This window comes from Mesocricetus auratus, unplaced genomic scaffold, assembly GCF_017639785.1.
Source record: "Mesocricetus auratus isolate SY011 unplaced genomic scaffold, BCM_Maur_2.0 Super-Scaffold_100676, whole genome shotgun sequence".
Lineage (NCBI taxonomy): Eukaryota > Metazoa > Chordata > Mammalia > Rodentia > Cricetidae > Mesocricetus > Mesocricetus auratus.
The window spans coordinates 64,215,847-64,242,400 of record NW_024429266.1 but is presented as its reverse complement, the minus strand read 5'-3'; the positions used below and the strand labels follow the sequence as shown (position 1 = coordinate 64,242,400).

General features: G+C 39.8%; 1 protein-coding gene across 1 annotated transcript in view; it reads right to left on the bottom strand.

Moving 5' to 3' along the window:
- Dpp10 (dipeptidyl peptidase like 10) overlaps positions 1-26,554 on the bottom strand; it is a 1,552,828-nt gene that overhangs the window by 1,465,496 nt on the left and 60,778 nt on the right. The window lies entirely within an intron of this gene.

Sequence of the window (26,554 nt, the reverse complement as noted above, 5' to 3'; positions counted from 1 at the left end):
TCTTACATCCTCAGAGCCTTATTAAGGAGCCATATTAAGGCTTAATTTTTTCATATATAAAATGAGCTACCAAGCTGGCTATAGTCTTGTGGATTTGGTTGCCTGATGCTGCCAAGCTGACAACCATTAATACTCTCAGAGATCTGAGAAGGATACATTTTATACAGTTTCCAAATATATTAAAAAGTGACAGGTACCAGTCCACATACAGTTAACCATACCCAAGTCTCTATTAGTGTTGGAGGCAGAAGTATCAAAGAACAGCATCAATCTTCGCCAGGCCTATAAGGTGAAAGTTCTCTTTCTCTCTGTGGAAGACAGATGTGGAAAAGACTGGCCTGTTTTGTCTTGGCAAAAGGGGTGCTATCAATTTTCCAGTGTCCAGCAGCTTTGTCCAGTCTGGGCCAGATCCAGGTAGCAGGTGTTGCAATTGAGCATCTCACTCACCGGTCAGCGTCGCGATAATCCAGGTGCAGGAACCGGGTGCCTCATAGTCTTCTTTGGGAACTTTGGGTCACTGTCCGGATCTAGCAGTCTGTCTGATAGCATAAACTTTTAAATTAACATTTTTAAATGTCATATTCTGCAAGTCTCTGAAGCATTAGAGGTTTGTCTGTCTGTTTAGTACCTCTCAGGAGACAAAATTTGTCTTTAGTTACTTGCCTTAAGCACATAGGTGGCTAGGTAAGGCTCTATCCCTGCAATTAATTAATTTTCAGTCTGACTGTAACTGGTTTTAACTTAGTAAGATATTTGAGACTTAGTACAGTTTAATTTAAATTGCATATAGAGTCGTCTTACATTCTTTAAACAGTAGTTACATGTACATATTTTAGTTGCTTGCTTAAGCTTAACTTTTTTTTATATTTTATTTTTCAGTTTAAATTTAGATAAGAAACGAGGTTGCTTCACAAGTCAGTTCCAGGTCCCTCTCCCATTCCCTCCCCTCCTCCCGTGCCCTCCCCCCAACCCCCCTCCACAACAAAATTCTTAATATATTTTTACTTTGCTTTGAAGTCCTGGTGGCCATTTTTCATATTGGATGTTAGTTTATATCAATTAGCCTCTGTGATAGCAAGTGCCAATTGTCAATTAACTGAATTTGGAAGCAACTAACAAATATACTTATGAGTGGATCTGTGACAGCATTTCTAGAAAGGATTAATTGAAGTGAGAAGACTGTCCCTTGAAGTGGGTAGCACCTTCTAGCACTGGCCTGCTTATAAAGAGTGGAAAACAGTGTTTCTTGCTTACCTGCCTTCATTTTTGACTAGCACGTACATCTACCTATCCCACTGTTGTTGCTCCTGATATCCTGTTACCCTAAAACTCCAATATCTTCAGCCTCTTAATGTTGAGTGGCCACCAAAAGTTCTCGCAAATTCCTTCAGTACCATATTGGGTCACTGCCAGCCTCTTGAAATGAAGTCAGTCATTTTCAGCTATATTTGTTATAACTGCATGGAGAATGGTTTGTATATATTTCACTTTTGTAGATGGTGCTCTATGGCATCAGATTACAGATTGTTTTGTGATTTCTGGTTCTCTGTTTAATTTAAGGAATCCTAGCAGACTTTCTGAATGGAGAAACCAGACCCACTAGAACAACAGGGAGGAAGCTGGAAGGTCACTGAGTCAGTGAGATGATTGCAGAGCAAGTGTGAGGACTTGAGTTAGAATCTCCAGCAATGATGTGCTGGCAACTCTTATGTCAACTTGACATAAACCCTCGAGTTACCTAAACGGAGATAACCTCGAATGAGAAAATTTCTCTGTAAGATCTATCTGGCTGTAAAGCATTTTAATTACTGATTGATGGGGAAGAACCCAGCCCATGGTGAGTGGTGCCATCCCTGGGCATGTGGTCCTGGGTTCTATAAGAATGCAGGCTGAGCAAACCATGAAGAGCAAGGCAGTAAGCAATAAACCTCTGTGGCATGTGTAGCAGCTCCTGCCTCCAGGTTCCTTCCCTGTTTGAGTTCTTGTCCTGACTTTCTTAATGGGAAGCAGTGATATGGAAGAGAAGCCAAATAAACCCATTCTTCCCAACTTGTTTTTTTTTTTTTTGTTGTTTTGGTTTTGGTCACACTGTTTCCTTGTAGGAGTAGAAACCCTCACTCAGACAAATGACATTTAAAGACTCCAGAATGGTGATACATTCTTATAATCTCAGTACTGGAGAGACAGAGAGAAGAGGGTATCTCAGCTTGTTGGTCTGCCAGCCAATGAGAGACTATGTCTCAAGAAAATAAAAGAAAGAAAGTAGCCTCACCAGAGAAGGTTCCTTGTGCATCTGGCAGCTGTTAATATAGAGTCACAGATTAAAGGAAGTCAGAGAATATTTCTACAAAATAATGTCTTCTATACATGCAGGACCCTTGTCATTGTGAACTCATACAAGCTGTGGGTGTCAGCACAAGGTTTTCACAAGATCAAGTCAATCAAAGCTTCAGAATGGAAAAGGGAGAAGCTCATGAGGCTGCTTCACTCATAGCTGAGGAGCTGTTGACAGCTGAAGGATGGCTGCCATGGGAGGGAGATTTTATGTATTTATTTTATGTTATGTTGGTGTTTTTCCTACATGTGTCTCTGGCCATCATGTGCATGCTTGCTACTTATAGAGTCCATAAAAGGACATTGGATCCCTCAGAACTTGAGTTAAAGACAGTTTAGAGCTACCACATGGGTGCTGGGAATCAAACCTGCATGCTCTGGAGAGCAGCAAATTCTCTTAACCACTGAGCCATTCTTCCAGCCCCAGTTTTTGTTTGTTTATTTGGTTTGTTGGCTGGTTTATTAGTTTGAGGCTAATTTGTTTGTTTATTTCTTTGTTCATTTTCAGTCTTTTGCCCCATGGTAGGGTGTCCATGCTTTAATGGACAACTCTACACACATGAACCAAGAAGAATCACTACTTAAACTCAGTGGTTTATTTTCAAATAGAAGACATGAAGATGAGAAGTGGGTGTGGGAAAGTTCTGAAAGAAGGCAGAGGGGAAACTTTAGGGTTTATGTAATCTAAATACATTGCATCATGCTTGAAATTACCAATGAATGAATAAACCAAGTTTCTTTCTCAAGGTAAGGTGAGAAATGATTGAGGAAGACACAATCACTTCTTTCTTTCACGCAAATGTACACACACATGCAAGTGTATCCATGCAAGCATCTGTGAAACACACTCACAAACACTAAGGATATTTGCCTTTTGAGCTTCTCTTCATCCCCCCAATTCTCATTGGAAACAGGGCACAAAACAAACAGGGGCCATGTTCCGAGGGACCCTGAAATCTTTGCATTGGTGACTTCCTCTGACAATATAAATGATATTGAAAAACGCAATTTGAAGCACACTAGGAAACACTCTGAAACTGATTCTCTCCCAATTAGTCTTAAACAGTCATCAACACATCTAAGCCTCAGCTTTCCTTGCCTGCTCAATGAAGAAACTGCTGTCATAGAAACATTGTTGCAATCTCATGCTTATAAGCATGCAAAATTGTGTGGCATGGTGCTTTCCATGTAGCTTACAGCTGTCTCTACACTATATTTAATATATGATTTCCCTCTGTGAAATAAGGTCAACTATTTCATTGCCTGGTACACCAGCTAGGGCCCCAGAAACAATGACTAAGCAATGTTCACAATTCTGTTAGTATCATGGTTTGTCCACGAGTATCCTTCTCCAGTGGTGAAATATGTTTTTATTCAGTGTAAAACAGGATTAAGCTAAATGTATGAAGATTCATAACTGTATTGATTTCCTCCCATGGTGATCATGTTTCTCGTGCTTCTCGGCACCTGTGCAAGTCTCAACAGATGGAGACATCTGAAAGAACAGTTATTGTTTAGAAGTCAAAGAGAATACAGGACAGGAGATATTCAAACATGCTTCACATTAAAGAAAGGATAGTTGGTAAAGAACAGTTTAAAGACAATGAATTTGCCCTTTCTTTCCTATTTAACCATTTGCCAAATAAAGACAATCCTGTGGAAATGAACATAAATACATAGAATTTGAATAGACCATGGAAATGTTTGATCAATTTCATCTATCTTAAAGATGAGAGGTTGGTTCTGGAGGGTTGACTCATGCAAGCATGAGGACCACCTTTAGATTTCCAGAATGGACAAAGAAATTGACTACTACAGCCCTTTGTAATCCCAGTGTTGGTGAGCAGAGATATGTTAATCCCAGAGGTTTACTTACCAGTCAATCTGACTGAAACAGGGGTGTCTACATTCATTGAGAGATCCTACCATAAAACATCAGGTAGTGGGAGACAGAGAAAAGCACTCAGTGTTGGCCTCTGACCTCTTCACAGGTACACTTCCACTTGCACAAGCATGAAAGTACACACACTTAAAAACAAGTGAGAAATAGGGTTCAAAGGGTTGAGGACTTGCTAAAACTTCACAGTGATTAGATCAAAACTGGAAGACAAGCTTGTTAATTCTGAAATGGGCTCTCTTCTCAGCTAGTATTTAATAGTCATCAGCAGGTCTAAGCCTCAGCTTTCCTGTTCAATGAGGATACTGATGTCATAGAACTATTGTTGCAATTACATGCTTATGTGCATGCAAAATTATGTTGTGATGCACTTCCCATGTAGCCTAAAGTTTTGGTTAGACTACACTTAATACATGTTTTCCTTCAGCATTTGCATTAGGATCCTACCTTGTGAGATCTCATCAGTCAAATATATGAAATACAAACACATAGTACTCACAACGATGTCTTGAATGTCTTCCTTAACGGAATTTTTAAATTAACCACTGCTCTCTCTGGTCTTAAAAAGCATTTTGTAATAGAAATATGCTTGTGCAAGTGTATAAGCACCTATGTGCATGAATTTAGCGAATGCTTTCTTCAAATACAGTCTTCACGAAAGCATGGAGATTCCTGAGGCACAGAAAGCCAGTTAGCACATACAGGAAAAATTCAGAGCTCCAAGTGTATTGGTACTAACCCAGAAAACCCTTAACATACACTGGATGCAACACTGCTTTCCCATACTGTGGTAATCTCGACATCTCCATACTTGTAATATGTCACATCACTACTGAGGCAATGGTCAGTGTCAAGTCAAGACAGACTTGAAGAAAATTAGGGACAATGACATAATCTGCAGAGAAGGAAAGAATAGGATTCAAAGGCATTTTGGCATCATGTTCTGTAAGAAGAGATTCAAGAACAAGCAAGCAGGAGGTGGCACACAGTGAACTTAACTCACCCTTTGGGTGTCAGGATTAGCACATGCTCAGAGCCCAGTCCTCTCTGAGTGCATAGACAGACACTTTTGTTTTCTGAAAAATTTCTGGTAGCTTTTCCACTTGCATTTATTTTAGGAGATACTGAATTGATTACTTGATTTATTCTCTCCCATTCCTCTTCTTTTTTTTCTTTTAGAGTTTTGTTTTTGGTGTGGCAGATGTCTCACGTATTTATTTATCCATTTATTTATTCATTCGTTTATACATTCATTCATTCAAAACAGGGTTTCTTTGCATAGACTTGGCTGTCCTAGAACTAGCTCTATATACAAGGCTGGCCTCAAATTCGAAGAGATCTGCATCTTCCTCTGGAGTGCATGCACCACCACTGCTGTGTCATAACTTTATTTTTAATGCAATGTTTGAGAATTTTATACATGGTTATAATGTGGGTTGATCAAATCCATGCCCTCCCCTCCAATCTCTTTCAGACTCCCCTTGACACTTTTCCCTCCCATCTTCATGCACTGCTTTTTAAACCCACTGAGTCAATTAGTGTTGCCAAAATATGCATGTGTGTAGAGCTGTCTCCTGGAATATTGACTGTCTATCAGGGTCCACATCTAAAGAAAACTGACATCCTCCCTTTCCCCAATAGCAATCAATTCCTAATAGCTCTTATCTACTGGGTCAGTGCCATAACCACAGTAGTTTGATAATTTTGGGGTCTTGTGCATATAGCCACAGCCTCTGTGAGTTCATGTGTGCAATGGCCTGTTATGTCTGGAAAACATTATTTCTCAGAAGTCCTCTGGCTGCCTAGCTTTTTATGTGTGTTTGGGAAACCCAGCTAAGATTATGGTGCTTCGTCAGCATACACCCTTATCCATTGAGCAATTTACCCAACGCCTGTATCTGCTTTGCTGTCTTGCTTCCCCTCTAAGGCATTTTGTATTTATATCATAAGCTTAGTGAGCAAGGGCATGATGTGTACAGTTTAAGAGGAAGTCTATAGAAACACCAGTGTTGTGGTCACTGAGGAGTTACAATGTTGTATCGCAGAATGGTCCCTGCTTACACAATGCCTGTTCATTAAATACCTCATGGATAAGGGAGCCTCTAAATAGCATCCATCAGAAAGATACCCATTCCACATAGAGGGATACTCTCTCAGGCTAGACACCTGGGGGAGGGCCTAGGACCTGCTCCAAATGATATGACAGACTTTGAAGATCCCCAATAGAAGGCCTCACCCTCCCTGGGGAGCAGAAAGGGGATGGGATGGGGGGTTGGTTAGGGCCAGAGGAGGAGGTGAGGGAGAGGAAACTGGGATTGACATGTAAAACAAGCTTGTTTTTAATTTAAATTTTAAAAAGGGAGATAAATAGTCCCAGGGTCAAAAAGTAAAGTGGGTGGTAACTAGAGAATGAGACCTGAGATTGTTCTCTGAGTTCTACGGCACAACCCCCCTACACACACACACACACACACACACACACTTTCATACTGCCTTTTGAGATAGGCCATCCCAGGTGAGATGGACTGGCATGTGGGTGGAATGAAGTAGAGATGAGATCACAGCTGTGGAGGAGGAGAATTGGGCTGAATCTCAGGAAGACATCAGGCAACAGTTCACACCAAGTGGGTTGCTGCAAGTGTATCTGGCAACACAGATAACAGCTTGAAGCTACCACAACTTCCACAAAATTCCCTTCCAAGACCAACCTAGCTTTGCTCCACTTCCTCTGCTCTACACTCAGGCCCTTTCCCTCTCGACTCCTAGTGACGCACACCTACTAGATACTGAAATGTGGCTTCTGTGAGCCATGATGAAGTCCATGAAGGGATGATAGGACTTCCAAGTAAGGTCAGGCAAGGAGAGCCACCAACACTACAGGAGATATTGTGGAGGCTCTACTAAGACTCCACTTATGACACTGAATGTTCTCAGCCCTCAACAGCTGTGAGCACTGGGTTTCAGTGACTCCTAGATGCATCCATGGGACCACAGCAAACTAGATTTATAGTTATGTTTGCTTATAATGCTTCTCCCTGCTATCCCACAACACTCTGTGAATGGTTCATGGATCCAGAAGTTCAGCCCTTCAATGCTTCAAAATAGAACCAATGTTGCAGTTCAAGTCATGTACCAGAGTGTCTCGAGGTCAGCAAGGCTGGCCTCAGTGGAATCAGATCTTCACTCTACTTCATCCCCATACTGTTTATCTTTTCTCTGTAGATCATCTACTCAGCAAAACAGAGGCTAAGGTCTGTGGCTAAAGAACTCTACCTAAGACATCCCTGAAAGACTAGTGGTTTAAGTTCTCTTCAAACTTATAAGTTATAAATATGATTTCTGTGACTCTCTCTTTCTTCTTCCCTTTGCGGTAAATTAGCTTTAGTTCTTGTCTTTATTTGTAGATGGGTGCTCACTGTATTAAAGCACTTTGCTTAGCTCTACAAGATATAATCACCTTTCAACAGCATCTTCCAACTACAGCTTCCTCAAATTCTGTTGGCTATATGATTATTAAATGAAGATGTTCTTATGTGTAAAGACTATAGACACAAATGAATAATCAAGAATTAAAATACCCATGATCCATTTTAAAAATAAGCAAATAAGAAGAAAGGAAAAGTCCTACATTTATGAGTAATAATATAGTGTAGAAATATCTAGGCTGGTGTATCAATGCTCCATATGCTTCAGGACCACATCTATGCTGAGATGACAAGATATGCATACCCCTGTCGAGCACTGGTGTTTTAGGTGGTCATTTAGTGACCATTTCTAGTACTGGGATTAGAAATGTTTAATCACCCTTCCCTTGCTGGGATTTCAAGTGTGTATCCCCACACCTGTTTTTTATGTGGGTTCTGGGAATAGAAATTCTGATCTAATTCAAAAACACATTACTATCTGAGTCATCTTCTCAGTCCCAAGGTGCTTGTTTTTTTAACCACTCCATTTTTTTAAATCTTACCTAATGAAGATCTGCATTTACCTCTAGCTTTTCATGATATATATGCCGACACTCTCCAGTAGTTTACAAAGGCAAAACAGCAGCATTCATGCAGCCAATATTTTACCTCAGATTAGCTTTCTTTAAGAAGTCATCTCTATGAACTCATCATGTCCAAATTGGAGGTCACTGTGTCACTTTACGCATTTTCTTACCTGCACTCATCAAACAAACATCTACTGAGTTCCTCTGATGTCTGTAGGACCAAATCAAAATTAAGGAGAACACACTTACCTAGATTTCATAAAGTCCTCCTGAGATAAACAAAAAAAGTTTTAAAAAATTTGGCGACGGTTTCAGAGGCTAATTTTATTTACTCTGCATTTTTATCACCCATAAATATTATTAAGTGATGATTATCTGCTTTGTTCCTGACCAGGGAAATTGAATTTCATGAGCTACTGATGGGATTGATCTTTCTAAGAAAAGAACATTGGTCTGTCTTTTCAGTAGTTTTTTTTTTCTTCTACTTGGCAGTTGTATCTTCCAAGGGGAATGTATACATACCTTGGAAGATTTAAAGATGTGAACATTTTTATAATAACCCAGCCACAATACATAAAATAGAATGCAGAATGACTTCATGTCCCATAGGTGAACAAACAAGGATCTATTTTGTAGACTTCTGAAACAAATCCTTCCATTGCCTGAGATCCTTGGAGTAAACATGCCATCTAAAGTCAATAAACATATAAATAAGTAATAGACTGAGGCAGCTATGCAGATGGAAAGTAGAAAAGGTAGGAGGTGGCACTATGTGCTCTGTGTTACAGTCCTGGGAAGTAATGACATGCTACGGTTTTGGATGATTTGTTTTCAGTAAGTCTGTGTGTGTGTGTGTGTGTGTGTGTGTGTGTGTGTGTGTGTGCGTGCGTGCGTGTGCGCACGCACATGCGCACGAGCATGCATGTGTCCTGGCCTGCATGTGAAGGTGGGTATCTGCACAAGGCAAAAGATTCCCTTGAACTGGAGTGAAAGGTAATCAGGAGCTGCCTGATATGAATGCTGAGAGCTGGACTTGAGACTTGGTCCTCTGGAAGAGAAGTTGGTCCTCTTAATGCTACACTGCCTGCCCACCAATTTCCTTGTTGGATCATTGCATGCAAAGTGAATGGCAGTGATCACTGACTGGCTAAAGGCCACACAAACAAAATTGACACAGATGATTAAGTGAAGCACAGTGACTATAACACCTCCTATAGAGTCTTAGGACAGAGTTCCTATAGACAGTGTCTGTGAGGGTAGGGATTGAACAGTATGTCCCTGAGATTGAGAAAGGCTTTAAACAATTTAGTTACAGGTAGAGCTTCTGGGCCCTGTTCATCAAAGTAGCCAGAGGAAACTGCCGTCTCTGGTGACCTCAGTACCTGACTAGTATTAACTTGGCATGTGTACTTAACTAAAAAGAGTTTCCTTTTAATTAAAAGAAAAATAGTTCAGAGGCTGAGGAAACAGCTTAGTCAGGAAAGCATTTCCTATGCAAGCATGAGGGCTTGGGTTCCATCTACAGATCCCATATAAAGACCATGCTTAGTGACAGAGTACACACTGGGTACACACTTGTAATCCCAGTGTCATGGAGGTACAGACTTGTGAATCCCTGGGGTTTTCTGGAAAAACAGTCTTGCTTACTGAACCTGTAATCAAGTGGCCCATGGGAGATCCTGTACAGAGTTCTCAGTGCTTCAGAGAACTAGCTGTTCTTCCAGAGGACTGGGATTTTGTTCTTGGCATCCTCATGATGATTCATGATCCTCTGTAATTTCAGTTGTGGATACCCAATGCCCACTTCTGAGCTCTGCAGGCACCAGGTGCACATAAAGAGGAAATGAGTCCTTTTTTTAAAAAAGTGAAAGTACCCATAGGACAACATCCAAGTTGTCCTCTAGCCTCTCATATACATCTATGTGAATCCCTCATACACACACCTGTGTCTGGAAACATGAACATGTACACACACTCACACACACACACACACACACACACACACACACACACACCCTTATACAATTTTCTAACAATGAGTAAACAGTAAAATTAGACCTGGGAGTGACTTTGTAACTCTTTAGGGACAGTGAGCCTTGAATCTGTTTCATATGCAAACCTTTTCTTCAAATAGTGTCTTATGTTAAAACCTGTTACCTAAAAACTAATAAAAAGAGACTTATTCAGGCCTCACAGGAGTACCTGCTGTATGATGAAGACTGTGAATTTATGCATGGACAGCATCCAGGCATTCAGTTTGGAAGCCAGGTGCACTGGACACTGTCTCACAGTTAGAGGGAGGCAGAAAAAAGAAAAAGGTAGTGTCCACTCCAATGTCAACTGGAAAGACAATAAAAAGATCCTATGCATATAGACCTATGCATATAGATCCTATGCATATAGAAACATGCAAGTGTTTCTAAAATTCCATGGGCATGGGTTTGAGGGACACGTGAAGTTTTGCATTTCTAACAAGTTCTCAGGTAGTGTGATTGCTGCTTGTACAAGGAATAGAGCTGGATAAGAAAGAAGCTCCCCAAACAATATGCAGCCAGGAGTTGAGCAAACATTCAAGAAGGTTTACTGAATTACCAAATTATTCATTGTAAAAGTGATCAGCTCAAGGTTGAGGATGTAACTCAGTGGGAATAATGTTTGCTTAGCATGGATACAACCCTGGGTGCAATCCATTCAATCCATAGCACTGTATAAACTGGACATGCTGATTGTTCCTGTAATCGCAGAACCCAGGAGCTACAGGTGGGAAAGATAGAAAGATTAGAAGTTCAAAACAATGTTGGCTACAAAGCAAGTTTGAAACTGGGCAGAAATACTTAAGAATTTGTCTAAATAATAATAAAAATTTTATAAAATCAAGTTAGACTTTCATTCTGTAATTTTGAGTTATCTATTGGTTAGGTTTTTGTCAGGCAGACCCAAGCCAGGATCAACTGGGGAGAGGGAAATTTAAACCTAGAAAATTCCTCCAGTCAGATTGATCAGTGGGCAAATCTGTAGGTCATTTTCTTATTGGTTGATATGTGAGAGCCCAAAATGCCATGGGTAGTCCTAGGAAGTCTAGGGAAGCAGACTGAGCAACCCAAGGAGAATAAACAGTAGTTCAGTTCATGCTCTCTCTCTGCCGCAGTACCTGCTTCCGGGGTCCCGCATTGAGCTCCTGCCCTGGCAGAGCTAATAACAACAATCAGTTACTAGGATCTCCAAAATAGATTCTAACTTGTGAATTGAAAAAGCCCTTTCCTTCCCAAGTAGTCTTTGGTCATTGTCTTTATCACAGCAACAGGAAACCAAAGTAGGATTTCTGTACTTGAATGTGAGAGTGAGGGAGGGGAGTGGATCCTGGACAGCATAGAAAGAGAAAGGAGAGAAGAATTTGGCAGTCCAAGACAGAACATTAAATAATCTTTGTGGAACTAATTTGAAAGCCAGCAGTGCCTCATATTAGGTCTAATAATTTTTGAAATTATAAAACCAAATTATAAGTACCATAAATTTTCCCATATTTTGAGGAAGGTTTTATACATGTAATGGATGCTGGACAAGACAGTACAACAGCTGTCTATGGAAGCATTTCTTAGTTCCTGAAGTTAAATCTCAGAAGGCCTGTATGGTCCCTTTGTGTCTTTGTCTTTGGAACACTCACCTTGGCTTGATCACCTCCTTCATAACCTGGTGCTGACCTCACCAGGCTGAGGAGTACTAACTTTTTTGGCAAACTTTAGCCAGCACATGACCTTGTTAGTGATCTATTTGAGTCAGCCAATCAAATGGTTTTCAGGTTAAAAATAGCTCAATGTGTTTTCATTTTAATATAGTATTTATGTTCACATAATGACCTTAGAAATTATATGCAAATGAGTGATAAATATATGAATAGAATGCCTCACTAGCTTTCTGAAAGCCCCTATTATTATACCATGAATACAGACACTGATCTCTCCCCAGAAATACTACTGCTTCTATCTTGGGAGGAGGAAGAGGAAGAGGGTGAGGGAAGGAGGAGAAAGAAAAGGAATAAGGTGGAGGACAAAGAGAAAAGGAGGGGAGAGAGAGGAAGAAGAGAGGAAACACAGAAGGAGGAAGACGGGAGGAAGTAGGAGACCAGCAGTGAGTGGTTAGAATGGAGAGGAGGAGAAGGAAGAGGAGGGTTATACTGTTTAAACCCTAAGAATAATTCAGTTAGTAACCATAGTTTCAAATCTGTAAGGGAAACCTCATGACACTGGCTTGTAATGAAGATCTCACTGAGTCAGTATCAAGGATTCAGAAGGCCTTACACTCAGGGAAAACATGTATTTAGGGAATATGTTTACAAAAAAACTGATTGTCCTGTCCATTATCCACAAAGTTAGGGTAAATATAACAGAAGTGGAAAAGCCGTTTTACTTCTGTTTGCTCTACCTGTGGTGGACCAGTCCTTACAATTTAAGTTACTCAGACAGCAGATGCCAGCTAAAGGCAGAGGATCTTTAAGTGCCAAGTATCAATAAAGCATAACTTTAAAGGGACCCAATAATTTTCCTTCATTCCATTTGATGTTTACAAATGAGATACTTTTCTGAGCTTAATCTGAAAAAAGAAAATCCAACTTAAACTGTTTACAATCCACACTGTTGTGCTACATTCTTATAATTTGATAAAGTACAAGAAAAACATTTGAATAATGAAAGAAAGGGTTTTTTTGCGCAATATTACATTAACTGAAACCAAGTTACTAATACAGTCTTGTTTCCATAGAAACTGAAATACTCCTGCAGTCTGATAGAAGATATTCTAGCATACATATTCCCTCCTTCTCCTTGAAGTACGTGGCTGGTTACTATCCAAAGAGTAAAACTTAAGTACAGACTCATCTGCCCTGGAGTTGTGAAAGCCTTGGAATTATCTACAACAGGAAAAGGAAGCTTCATAGGCAAAAGGAAAGAAAAGAGTCACATGGGAGGGAGGACTCTGCAATGGAGAGACAAATACCTTGATATAGCCAAGTCTCTACTTTAAGGTGTAGTGACTAAATTTGTGTTTCCCAATTCCACCACAATTATCCACAATATGTATTACAAACCCCTTGTATCTTTCTCCTAACTCCACTGTCATTAATTAATGAGTGTGTAGTAATTATGAGGTGATGGTCACTAGGATGACAGAAAGGATAACAAAATCCCCATTTTGAGTTTCTTTATGGCATTCTATCCCTAGCAACAGACAGTAAATTTGCAACTCCTTGTTTTCTTTTTTGTTTTTGTATTTTGCTTTGTATTTTTGTCCCCAGTAAGTTTTCATTTCTTCCAAATGTAGCCTGTTTGCCCTGGCATGAGATGGATGACTGTATGTATAATACCACAAGGAGAAAAGAGGTTGGAGTACTAACTCTTGCCTCAGCCAATCAATAACTGCAGAGTCAGAGACCTATTCCCCACTATAGAAGGGGTAAATAGACCCCTTCATTTCAATATAAAAAAGAGAGGGTACTTTATCATGTGAGACACCACCCTATACATAAATAAAAACCCAAGTCCCTTACATGCCTTGGTCTCCCACTTCTAAGACCCCTTCTCTATCCAAGAAGTCTGAAGTGTTTGCCAATGAACTTATACTGAGCCTCTTCAGTATAAATCAATGGAGGAAAAAAGAACCTATCTCCTACCCAGTATCAATTCTAGTGACTGTAGTTATCTAGAATGCTTATATTTAAAGTGTTGGGACTGGACCAGTAGCACTAACTGCATCTGGGAATGTGGCCAAAATGTCAGTCTGTGATGTTCACTTCAGATCTATAAAAGCAGTGGCAAAGAGAAATAGGGCATACTAGTCCATGTTAAAACAAATAATTGGTTTCATAATAGTTTGAAGAAGAATGTTCATGGTGACACTGACATTACTGTGGAGTTAAATGATCCTTGCATTAAAGAAAGAATGGCTTGAATGCATGTATCAGCTTAGCACCTGCATGAAGAAGGAAGAACTTCTAAATACCCCCAAAGAACAACCAGAAAGAGAAGAGAACAACACCAAAAAGAGTGGAGAAGTCCAGGCAGGACTGTGGATTAAGGATAAAACTGAAAAGGAAAAGGAGTCTGGGGAGGTGGTTCAAGTTGGTAAAGTGCTTATCATATAAACAATAACTTAAATTTGATTCCCACAGCCTGGGTTACAAACTAGGCATAGTGGCATGCACTTGTAATCTTGGTGACTAGAAGGCAGCAATATGGAGACTCTGCGGCTCTATGATTACCCAAATCAGCTGAAATACTTCATCTCACAAAACAAGTTGGGTACACTCCTAAGGCATGACACTGAGGTCAACTCCTAGCCTCTACATGCAATCACAAATGTGCAGTCACAAAAACATGCACATGCATAGCTATCACACACAGACACACACACAGCACCAGCAATGACAAATTTAATGTATCAATCTGAACTTTGTCTTTCAACAAAATTAACCTGAGTCCAAAGGACAACTAGACAGGGTTTAATTTTTGAAAGACTATTTTACAATAATATTATTTATTGAATGGAGAGATGTAGAGATGAAAGGCAAACTTGTAGGAGTTAGTTCTTTGTGTCTACAATGAGGAACCCAGTGGATCGAACTTGTGTTACCTTTCTTTGCAACAAATGCCTTTACCCACTCAGCCTTCCTGCAGGGTTCAAAAAGTCTTTCAAATATAGACTGTTTTTCTTTGGATTTCTCAGTATATATTGTTTATGAATGACATAGCAAATCAGAATCCTTCATTTGCAGCCTAAATGAGCAACTATTGAAAATGATTTTAGCATACCTTCAGCTGAAAACTCTATTTTCGAGTCATGTCTTCAGTAGGGAGCCTAACTTTCTACAGAACCTCAGGCTTCTCTTCTGGCTTTACTGCAGGAGACCCACAAAGAAATACTGGACTGAGCATAAGGGCCGAGCTTCTGGCCCTTGATGCCATTTCCAACATTAAAATTCTACAATTCTATGAAAAATGTAGGCTCTGTAGGCTCTGAAAACACACACATGGTCATCACAAAAGATTAGAGATACAAAACATTGGGAAATAAAGCTAACCCTGGATAAGATTAGAAATCATATTAGGATGCAATCTCTCATTTCAAGCAAAACTCTTATCTTTCATCCACACCATCCCCACACCCTCTTTGTCTATGTGTTGTTTATGTGTATGCACATACATGTGGAAGGCAGAAGATAAGCTTAGGTATCGTTCATCAGGAATTGGCCATCTTATTTCTTTCAGACAATGTTTTTCACTAGCCTGGAACGTGTTGAATATACTAGACTAGCTATTCTGAGAACCTCAGCGATCCACCTGTCTCTGCATCTAGCACTGAGATTCTAAACACACACCACCATGCTGCACTCATAACATTGAAGATCCACGGTAGCATAAGCAGGCATCAGCTACCCTGCAGCTGGGGTTACAGTTGGCTATGAGCCATCAGGCATAGGTACTATGAACTAAACTTGGGTCCTCTGGAAGAGCAGTAAGCACTCCTAACCACTGAGCGAACCCACTATGTCCCCTTATCCTCAAGGTCTTTTAGAGCTCTAAAGTTATCTAATTTCAATGTGTATGTTAATTCACCTGTAGAGAAAAAATGTTCTTAATATAAAAATATATTTTATGTAACTCAAAGGACAAAATCATGCCTCCCTTTCCCAAAATACAGATGCAAGAAGAGCCTATAGCTAGTCATCTAATTAAATTCTTTTTATAGCAATCCCAAAGCCTTTCTTTGTTCTATTTTTCAATTCTTCTCTCTTTTCTAAAAGCTTGAATATTAAAATATATTTGGTGTAGCAAAGGACTGTTTGAGAGAACATATACAAAAAGGCAAAGTAAACTGGAAACTCACATATGACAAAATGAAAAGGATAATTTTTGGAAAATACCAGTTTCACTGTGAGATAATACCTCAGATATGGTGGAAGCCCTCTACCATCCTCTCCTCCCCACCCCCCCCCATCTCCTGGCTCTTTTCCTTCCCTTCATCTACTTCTTTTCCCTTTTTTCTTATTAATGTTCTTTCCCCCTTTCCCTTTAATGAGTATAACATGTATGAAACACAGCTCCATGTTGAGTAGACTCATGCTTAGCCAGTGTCCCCCATACTTCACATATTTGTCTTTAGCATGTTTTCCACAACAGTGTTAGATAATGGTCAGGGATACAAACCATCCTGCATGAAAACTGCTTCCAAGCAGTTGCTGTTCCCTGCCAAGGACAGCACCTGTCCAGGACTGCTTCCAGCACCTAGAGACTTTGCTCATCTGCAAATAACTTATAGCCCAATTCTAAAGGTCTCATGCTTTGCAGATGGTGAATTCTCACTTCTGGAGTCACGAGTTAAAGAGAAAGCTGTGGCTAACTGGAATAGGACATAATGTAGCTGGTTACATTAATTGCTTTATGCATGAAAAAACTAATTTTTCTTCTCGCTATCTGCTACACAGCCTTCATTACTATTCTACATTGCATCAGAATTTACCCTACAACCATCTCCTCAGGTTATGAGGTGAAGAAATCGAGGATACATCATGTATATATTGTCAGATTTCTGAAACAACTAGTGGTCCTCAAGGCAATGCTTCTATGAAGCCACAGTGTTAAGACAAATACACACACACACACACACACACACACACACACACACACTATCAGTGAGTCCTGTGGTATATGTGGTGGACAGCACACTCTTGGGGTGCTGCAAAATCAAAGTATGAAAACATAACAAAATTGGTTGGACCACATAGAACAGAAAAGACCCTGTCAACAAGAACCTTGACAGTGGATCTGGAATCAAGTAAGAGACACACCTCTTCCAGGTCTTAAGAGAATTACTAAAAATGTTAACCCAGAGGAGAAGACCCTACCCAAGAATGAGTATAAGAAGGAATAAGAGGTTGGAAGAAGAAGCTACTGCTTTCTTCTATCTGTCTGTGCCACTTGCTGGTGAGTACATCAATTACATTGATGTTTCTGGTGCCACCATAATTTCTTGTCATTAGAAGCCAGTTGGTTGACCTTCTAGCATAGACTGAAAATTAATGAGTCTGTGAATTACTCTCCAGGTCTTCTGCATCAGATTTGAATTGCTGTGACTCCAAGCCTCATAGATGTTTTCTGCCTCTCTAGCATGAACATAACAATTGTAAGATTTACAGGATAATCTACCAAATCCCCCTTGTATTATATATATATATATCCATTCTAACAGTCCTGTCCCTCTAGAGAATCTTGATTAATACAGAATTCCTGGGTGGATTCTTATCAAAGGCAAGAATGCCCTCATGGTGTTAGTTCTATACACTATCCCAAATAAAAGCCATCCATCATACATATATCTGAAAGTAGAGTCCTCTTTAAAATGATACTGAGTCTCATTCTCACAGAGGTTCTACTTGGATCACTCACTTGATCACTGCTTTTAATTTAGGGGCGGGAATAGAATATTCTCTAGCAAGGAAGAAAACATGTGGAAAACTTATCATATGCAAATAACACAACCAGAGAAGCAATTTGAGGCTGATAGCTGCTGTGTGCTTCCTGAGCTGCAGTGTAGACAACATTCCAGGGATGCTCTACTCACTTCAGGGTCATTCTATGAATCAAATTTAAAAAAATGTGGATAATTGTGGGAGCTAGTATACATTAAGAGCTGATGGAAGAGCTTGGGACAGATCATCTGGTAAGCGCAAAACAGACATGAGGACCTCATTTGATCCATAGGATTTGTGTGGCAAATCTCCACGTGGTGACACATTCTTGTAATCTCAGCATTGAGGGCCTGAAACCAGTAGTCCTTATGAGATTATTAGCTAACCAGCCTAATCTACTAGGTGAGTTCCAGGTCAGTGAGAAATTGGAGTTAAAAAAAAACAGAACTGGAGGAATGTCATCCGAGTTTGTACTTTGGTTTCCACATTTATGCATGCACACACATGTAAGTGTACACAAATATGTACCCACATATACTAATGCACACACACACACACAGAAGTGGGGAAGGAGGAAGGAAGGGATGGAGGGAGAGAGAGATGGAGAGAGGGAGGGACAGAGGGAGAACTGATGGAGGTTAATTCTACTGGTCTTCATTTAATGCTGTTCATTATATACTGATAACGGAGTCAATTAGCTTGGGCAGACTCTGGGAGCTGACTCAACATCCTGGGCTTCCCTGGCATCATCCATTCACATCTGCATACCCTCACTTTTTCTTTTCTGTTCTATTTTCAGTAGATTGTATTTCAAAATAGCCTGTTGTTTCTTTCCAACTGTTTTTAAATTGCTCATTTTGGCCCAAGAATCCATGGGCAAATATCAAAAGTCTATGCTGATAATTCTGTTTGTCCTGAGCACAGCATTTGATGCTCCAGTCAAGAAAGGTCTTCCTATGTTCTGTTCATATTTCTTAATCAAAGCTGAAGTTTCAGCTAAAGCATACTGGAGTCACACTGATTTTGTAGAATATCTTTGTAAAGAGGAATGTTGAAGACTAAAATTAGAGAACAATCAACTATGCTTTGTTGTACAAGTAAGCATGTAGTAGAATCATATCCACATATGTTTTCTATCTCTATCTATTTATGTCATATAGCTATGTCTTTATTTGGCTTTGGCATAAGATAGGGATATTACATGTTGGAGAGATGCCTCAGGGCTTAGAAGCATTCACTGCTATTCAGAGTTCCATTCCTATCACTCAGGTTGGTGTCTAACAGTCACTGTACTTTCAGATCCAAGAGATCCAACGCCTTCTTCTGGCCTGAGAAGCCATCACGTACATAGATTCAGGCACACATACACAAACATATTAAATAAAAATTATTAAGTGCTGAAAAGGATAATGCTGCTGTTCATCCACACTCTTTCCTCTGCTATATAAGGTTTCTTCCCTGAAGCCTGAGGATATTCTGGGACAGCTAGAGGTCTGTCATATAATTGTGTGTCCAGTGGTTTGCATCAAGTATTAAACCTCTTGAATACTGGCATTTAAGATGGTACGTTGAAATTTAGACTGATAATTACAAAATCATCTCTTGAGTAAATTGGGCTAAGTTTGGTTGTGAGCAAACAATGACTTTCATGTACACCATGAAATGTGAACTTCAAAATCCAGGTCAGAGATCATCCTGAAGCTGCAAGGCTAAAACACTTGTTAGTGAAATGACAAAAACAATAGGTGGTGATGCAGGAGCTACTACTTCTGGGAGCCTGCCAGGGGCACAAAACCACAGTATTGTGCTTCTGTTAGCTATTTGTCATGAGTCTGAGTGTTCCTCATTTTCAGATGGAGAGACCGGCACATGAATATGAGGAACAAGAAAGAGAGGAGGAAGAGGGAAAGCCCAAGAAGTGAACAGTGATGACTGTCTTCGTGTGTAATTCCTGTCTGTTGCTCTACACATATCTTGGATCCTATGAGCAAGCAAATACAACAAATGCTGTTGAGTCTATGGGGAAAGAGGAACTCTTTCCATCTGTTTGAGGAAGTGCAAATTCATGTCTCCCTGATGGAAATCAGTACAGAGATTCTCAAAAGTTGGAACCAGTCTTACTATCATCAAAAGATAAGTGGTTAATGTACATGTGTGGTATATATACATAAAGTAAGTTTTTTCTCATCTGTAAAAACAAGTGAAATTTTCAGAGAAATAGGTGATTTAGGAAAATTATGAAATGACCAAGATTCAGAAAGACAAAAATTACATATTACCACTTACGAGCATATCTCAATTTTTTTAAATAGTTTCATGGAACAATATTTTAGTTTATATAAAGAATTTTCTAACATGTAGTATGTCCAAGTTAGGACAGGTGACAAGAAGAGAGGCCTCTCCAAGTTCTTTCCTATACTGCAGACCTCTAGTTGTATAATGTGATGTTGGGCATGATAAACTATCCAGTGTACTCGTTTCCAGGTAGACAGCTGTGCAATACTGACGTCACGAGGGCACCTAGGCTATGTGGTCAAGTCTATGTTTCTGTTAAATCCTGAAGGAAATATACTCTGTTAATATTTGTGACCAATAGTTATATTTTCTTTTTTTTTAGTTTTTTTTAATTTTAAATAGCTTGTTTTACATGTCAATCCCAGTTCCCTCTCCCTCCCCTCCTCCCACACTCCCCTTCCACCCTCCCTCCCACCCTATTGCCACATACTTCCACATAGGGGATGTCTAGAGTCTATCATTTTACTCTTGGTAGGGTCAAGGCACTCCCCTAAGAGTCCAGGCTGAGAGAGCATCTCTCTTTGTGCTATAGGCACATGAAGACAGATTGTATACCAGGAATAGACACTGATCCACAGCTCAGAGCCCCATAGGTTGTCCAGGCCTTCTCACTGACACTCACATTTGGGGGGTCCAGATCAGTCCCATGCTGGCCTCCCCACTGTCGGTCTGGGGTCCAAGAGCACTCCCCTGTTCAGATCAGCTGTCTCTGCTGGTTTTGCCAGCCCATTCTTTGCCAATTTGCTCATCATTCCTCTCTCTCTGTCACTGGGTTCCTTGGGTTCAGTTCAGTGCTTAGATGTGTGTTTGCCTCTGCTTCCATCAGTCCCAGGATGAAGGCTCCCGGATAGTTATAGACATCAAGTTCATTATCAGGAATGGGCATTCGAGGTGGTCCCTCCACTATTGCTTAGCTTGCCAATTGATGTTATACCTTTAGATCACTCGAGGTCACTCTGGTGCCTGATCTGTCTTCGATCCTATGATTCCCTCTTCCCCCTATTCTACCCCCACCCCTCAACTTCCTGTTCCCCCATGACCAACTCCCTTCCTCTTTACCCCCTCTATTCTTCCCAGGTCCCACTACCCCCCCCTCGCCCTGTTCCCCATCCATTCAGAGGATCTCAATTTTAAGTGTCTGTATGTATGTAAGTAAGAGGGCCTAAGAATGGTATTGACTTGTCACTAGCAAGACTAGAAGAGGGGAACATGAGAGGCTGAGAAAGAAGTGGGTGGCAAACACTCTAGGAGACTTGAAGAAGAAAGCAGGCTACTAAGGCCAAGGAGAGGGAGAAAAGAGAAAAAACAAAACTAAAGTTTGTTTAGAAAATTTCATAACAAAATGTCATTTATTGTATGATCAGAAAACCTAAAAATAAAAGTAGATGTTAACCTAAACATGAGGATCTGCAGTTAACATTATGTATACTGAGAATGTTGTATTTATATATTTGGGAATATATATGTATATACATATATATTTAAATATATATGTGTGCAATTAAAGAAAAAGAGGTCATGAATTTGGGAGAGTGTAGGGAGGGTACATGGGGGGATGCAAGAGGAAAGAAAAAAAGGAAGATGATGTAATTATATTTAAATTACAAAAAAACTTTATAAACACACGATGGAATGATAAGTTGGGACTGTGCTCATTCTACAGATGCTTCTGAGCCCCAACAGGCCAAGGGAATGGAAGAACCCATCTCACCTGACCCCCTAAGTGGCTTCTACTTCCCACCCTCAACCACTCTCTTTTTCTTGCTCTGTTCATTTCATTTCACTATGTTAAGTCCTTTCCATCTCTACTCACCTACAGAGGGAACTATGAACCCAAGATTTAGGCATGTGTAATATTAGGTCACATGGAACAGTTTATTTATTTGGTTTTTCATACTTCTGACTAGGGGTTAGTATCTAGAATATATGAAGAACTTAAAAAATGTATACAACAGAAGCCATCCCCCAAAGTGTCAAACAATAATTGGGCCAAAAAGAAGAAATACAAATGCCCAATGAACATGTTGGAAAAATTCAACTTCCTCAATCACCAAAGACATGTGAATTAAAGCTACTTTGATATTTCATCTCACCCCAATCAGAGGCTATCACCAAGATCACAAATGACATCAAATTCCAGTGAGGGTATAGGAAGTCATCCAGTGCTGGGAGGAACACTAAATAGAAAAGCCAATATGGAAATTAATGTGGAGGCTTCTCAGAAAACCAGAGTAGAATTTAGACTTTTTGAAAGTCCTGTGTCTCTTTTCTGAAAAAAATAAAATAATATAAAAGAGAGAAATTCTTAAATCCTTCTAAGTCATGCACAAGACATATAGTCCTAAAATGTACACATATGCTTCAGGTTACCTCTTAGAGTTGTCAGTTTTAGCATCTGTCTACAAGTGAGTCTTGTCAGCTATTACAAATATTACAACACAGCTCTTATTGTGATAGCAAATAATTTAGATCCACATGGAAGTGGAATTTGTGGACAAAAATTCCCTTAGGCAGAAATATGAGGGCATACTGGGTTAAAATTACCTTGTAGAACCCCGAGATATGCTTTCTTTGTAAAATTTTTTTGAGTATTATTGATAACAGGGTGGATTGGTATATCATGATTGTACTTACTCATAGAGAATTCTATGATGTTTTGGTGAGTGTAACACATGAAATATTTAATGAAAATGGCTGTTTGCCATCCTTCTCGCCTATCATTTTTGTGTGTGTGGTGAGATATTTAAACTTCATTTTCTAATATTATCATGTATTTACCTTTGAAATATATAATACATTATTATTGATTATATCTGCCCCACTGTTCCATAGATCTAAAAACATTTTCCTCTTATCTTTCTGAAATTTTGTACTCATTGATCAACAGCTTCCGATGCTCTTCCTCCTCTGCCCGGCCTCTCAGAGCCACTGTTCTATTGCATACTTCCCAAAGTCAATGTGTGTGTGTGTGTGTGTGTGTGTGTGTGTGTGTGTGTGTGTGTGTGTAAGAGAGAGAGACAGAGACAGAAAAATATTTATATGTGTTTGGCATATGGAGGTCAAGAACAACCTCAGGCATAAGACTTCACCTTCCAATTTGCTCCTCTTCTTCAGCACTGTGTACACCAGACTACTTGACCTGAGAGTTTCAGGAGTGTTCCATCTCTTCTTCCACCCTACTGGATGAGCACTGCAGTACAGGTGAGAGCTAAGTACATGACTTTATATGAGTTCTGGAGAACTCAGGTTCAGGTGGTTGTACAGAAATCATTCTATCTGCTTAGTCCAAGCACCTCAAATTCAGCTTTGTTGTTTCTTATATCTAAAATTGTGAGGTGCTTGTCTTTCTGTATCTGGTTTGCTGTACTTTATAGTCTCCCTGAGATTCATCCATGTCACTGCAAGCAGCAAACTGTCTCCATGCTTTCTTGGTCCTTCGCCCATGGATGGAAACAAGTTCTTTATGTTTCTCTGCTATTGCAATTAATGTTGCAGGCATAATGCAACTGAAATATCACTTTGACACACTGATTGTATTTCCTTTGCATGTATAGCCACTGGTAAAATAGCTAGTTGCAAATCACATGATGCTTCTAGTTTTACTAATTATTTAATGTGGTGTGTGTGCACATGTGTAGAACTACACACCTTTGTGTGTATGCATGAGGAGTACAGAGAGCATCTTTAAGTGTCATTCTTTAGGCATCATTCTTCATTTCCTCTTTGATTCAGAGTCTCTCCCTGTCCTGGTGCTCTTCATGCACCCCACACTGTCTGTTCAGAGAACCTGAGGGATTACTTCTGCTTCTACCTTCTCAGTTACAAGTGTACACTACTACCTTGGGCTTTTCATATGGGTTCTGAGGCTCAAACTCAGGTACTCATGCTTTTCCTCAAGCCCTTTCCCAACAGAACCATCTCACCAGCCCATTAGCATTGTTTAGTTTTTGAAATGTCACTGTACTGTTTCCTATAGGGTTGTACTAATTATTATTTCTACTCACAGTATGTAATAGCTTTCTTTTCCTTGTGTCTTCTTAAGTGCTTTCTGTCTTTCATCACTTTGATCAAAAACCATTCAAACATGGAATAACATATCATTGTTGTTTCCATTTGCCCGACAATGTCTGCTGAACTCTTCAATGCATTTTTATTTTATTTTATTTTGAAAAAGGTTCATATTCTTCAGTTTTATTACTCAATTTCTTTTGTTTTGTGGTTTTTGTATACATTTGGATATTAACACTTTGGGAAATTCAATGACATTCTCTGCTGTTTTGATATTTGACCGATATCACCTATACTAATCAAGCCAACTTGTCTCTACTTCAAGCTCTAATAACCAATTAAATTAGTCATCTGTTTTTTAACTTAGCATATTTGATAGAGAACATTCATAAGGGTCAGCTTGCATGAAGTGCTATCCTGAATCCACTTAGCTGTGGCTGAGATTAGGACAGTGTGGACTGGGTAACAGCATTCCTGAGAAGATGCAGATGAACCAAGCAATGGGAAAGATGTGTCTCATCATCATCGCTGGAGGCAGAGAGGTTCAAAGCCAAAATGTTATGCATTCTATTGTGACTCAGTTTCCCTCTCAATGACACAAAACACCATGAGGAGAGAAATATACTATACAAATCCCTGCAATTAAATGCTTACAGAAGAAATCAACAAGCTGAAGCAACACCAGAGTCCATCAACTGCTGAATGATAAACATGTGATAAAGCCATGCTATGGGCCCTTAACATAAAAGAACAAAATATACCCTATAAGAATCTCAAGGACATTTATGTTAGATAGAAGACATCAAATGTTAAAAGCTTCATATTGCACAGACCCACTCTCAACAGAATTCCTGAAACAGCAAAATTACAGTGATAAAAATAAATAGAACAGTATTGGGGGCTACAGTGGGGACAACAAATGTACATTTTAAAAACATTTGGGGATAATAGAACTATTTTAAATCTGCATTGTGCTGTTGGTTACCTGATTGTATACAATTACCAGATCTATTAAATTTGTGAAACCAATTAAAATGGGTGAATTTCACTCTATTGAAATTATATCTCGAAAAAACTGTTTAACAAGAAAGAAGGGAGTGCTCTGGTAAGATGGCTCAGTGGATCAAGGTACTTGCTGCTGAGACTGAGAGTCTGAGTTGGAGTCTGTGAAGCCACACAGTAGAAGGAAAGGACTGATCCCTACAAATTATCGTTTGACCTTCCCATGTCCATCATAGAACGGGTAAGTTCTCCACCCTACTCTCTCTCTCTCTCTCTCTCTCTCTCTCTCTCTCTCTCTCTCTCTCTCTCTCTCTCTCTCTCTCTCTCTCTCTCTCTCTCTCTCTGTGGTACTTGAGCAGTTAGTAGTGCATGCTGTCATTCCAGAGGACACAAGTTCAGGTCCCAGGACCCATGAAAGGTGGCTACACTTGTAACTCCAGGTACAGAGAATTTGATATCCTCTTCTAGCCTTTACAGATATGGCACTCAGGTGCACAAATACACATGATTCATCATTAAAATTAAAACATCTTAATTTTAATAAATAAATAAATACCTTTACAATATAAAGAAGAAATGTAGGAAGAAAAAGAACAAGCAAAGAGAGAAGGAATTGACAGGAAGAGATTGACTGAAAATATTGTCTTTGGACGTCTACATGGGAGCATAGCATGAGTAAGTCCCAACATTCCAAACACACACAATTGTACACACACAAATAAATAAATGTAAGTTTTAAAAATTGGGTCTGGGGAGGTGGCTATTCAGATGAGTTCAAATTTATAAATTGTTTTGTTTATAAGATCAAAACTTTGGGGGAGCAATTGCCACATGGCAGGAAATAGTAGGCTAACCATCCCTGTCAGCAGACATTAAGAAGCAGTGCAAAGGAACACAGGGCATTAGCAAGACTCCTGAGCCAGCCCATGGCAGAGCTCAGGTTTCCAATAAGGTCTGTCTGATGCTCAAACTTCCATTCCCAAGAGCTTCCCTTTGAGAAAGAAACCAAGGAGAAATCAGATAATTCCTTCTGGTCATCACGATAAAAAGAGTGGAGAATCAGCTAAATAAAGTAAAATGCTGAGGTTTTAAGCTATAATGGTTAATATTTTGTCCCATTGACTGGACACTGGGAGCCTTAATGAGGCACTTTGTGTGTGTTGTTAACTCAGGGGAGGGGTAGGAATTGAGGGGTGGAGGAGTGTGGGTCCTGCGAGTCCTACTATATCATGGATTAGGGTTGGATTTTCCAGGTCTTCCACTAATGAATTGTACAGAAGCACATGAAGAGTCACAGAAAAGTAAATCATTTATTAAGGAAAAGGTAGAGAAGAGTTTGGAGGCCCAGCTGCCAGTGGGCAAGATACAGAGGTGAGGGATAGTGACCCATGACAGTCATTAACACAGTACCCATCTCCCAATTTTAGATAACTTGGTGTTTTCCTAGCATTCATAGAACTCTGATTCCAGCTCCAAATCTCTCCCAACCACCAACTGGGGAAGTCTGCCTTTTGTGTACTTCTCTCTCTCTCTCTCTCTCTCTCTCTCTCTCTCTCTCTCTCTCTCT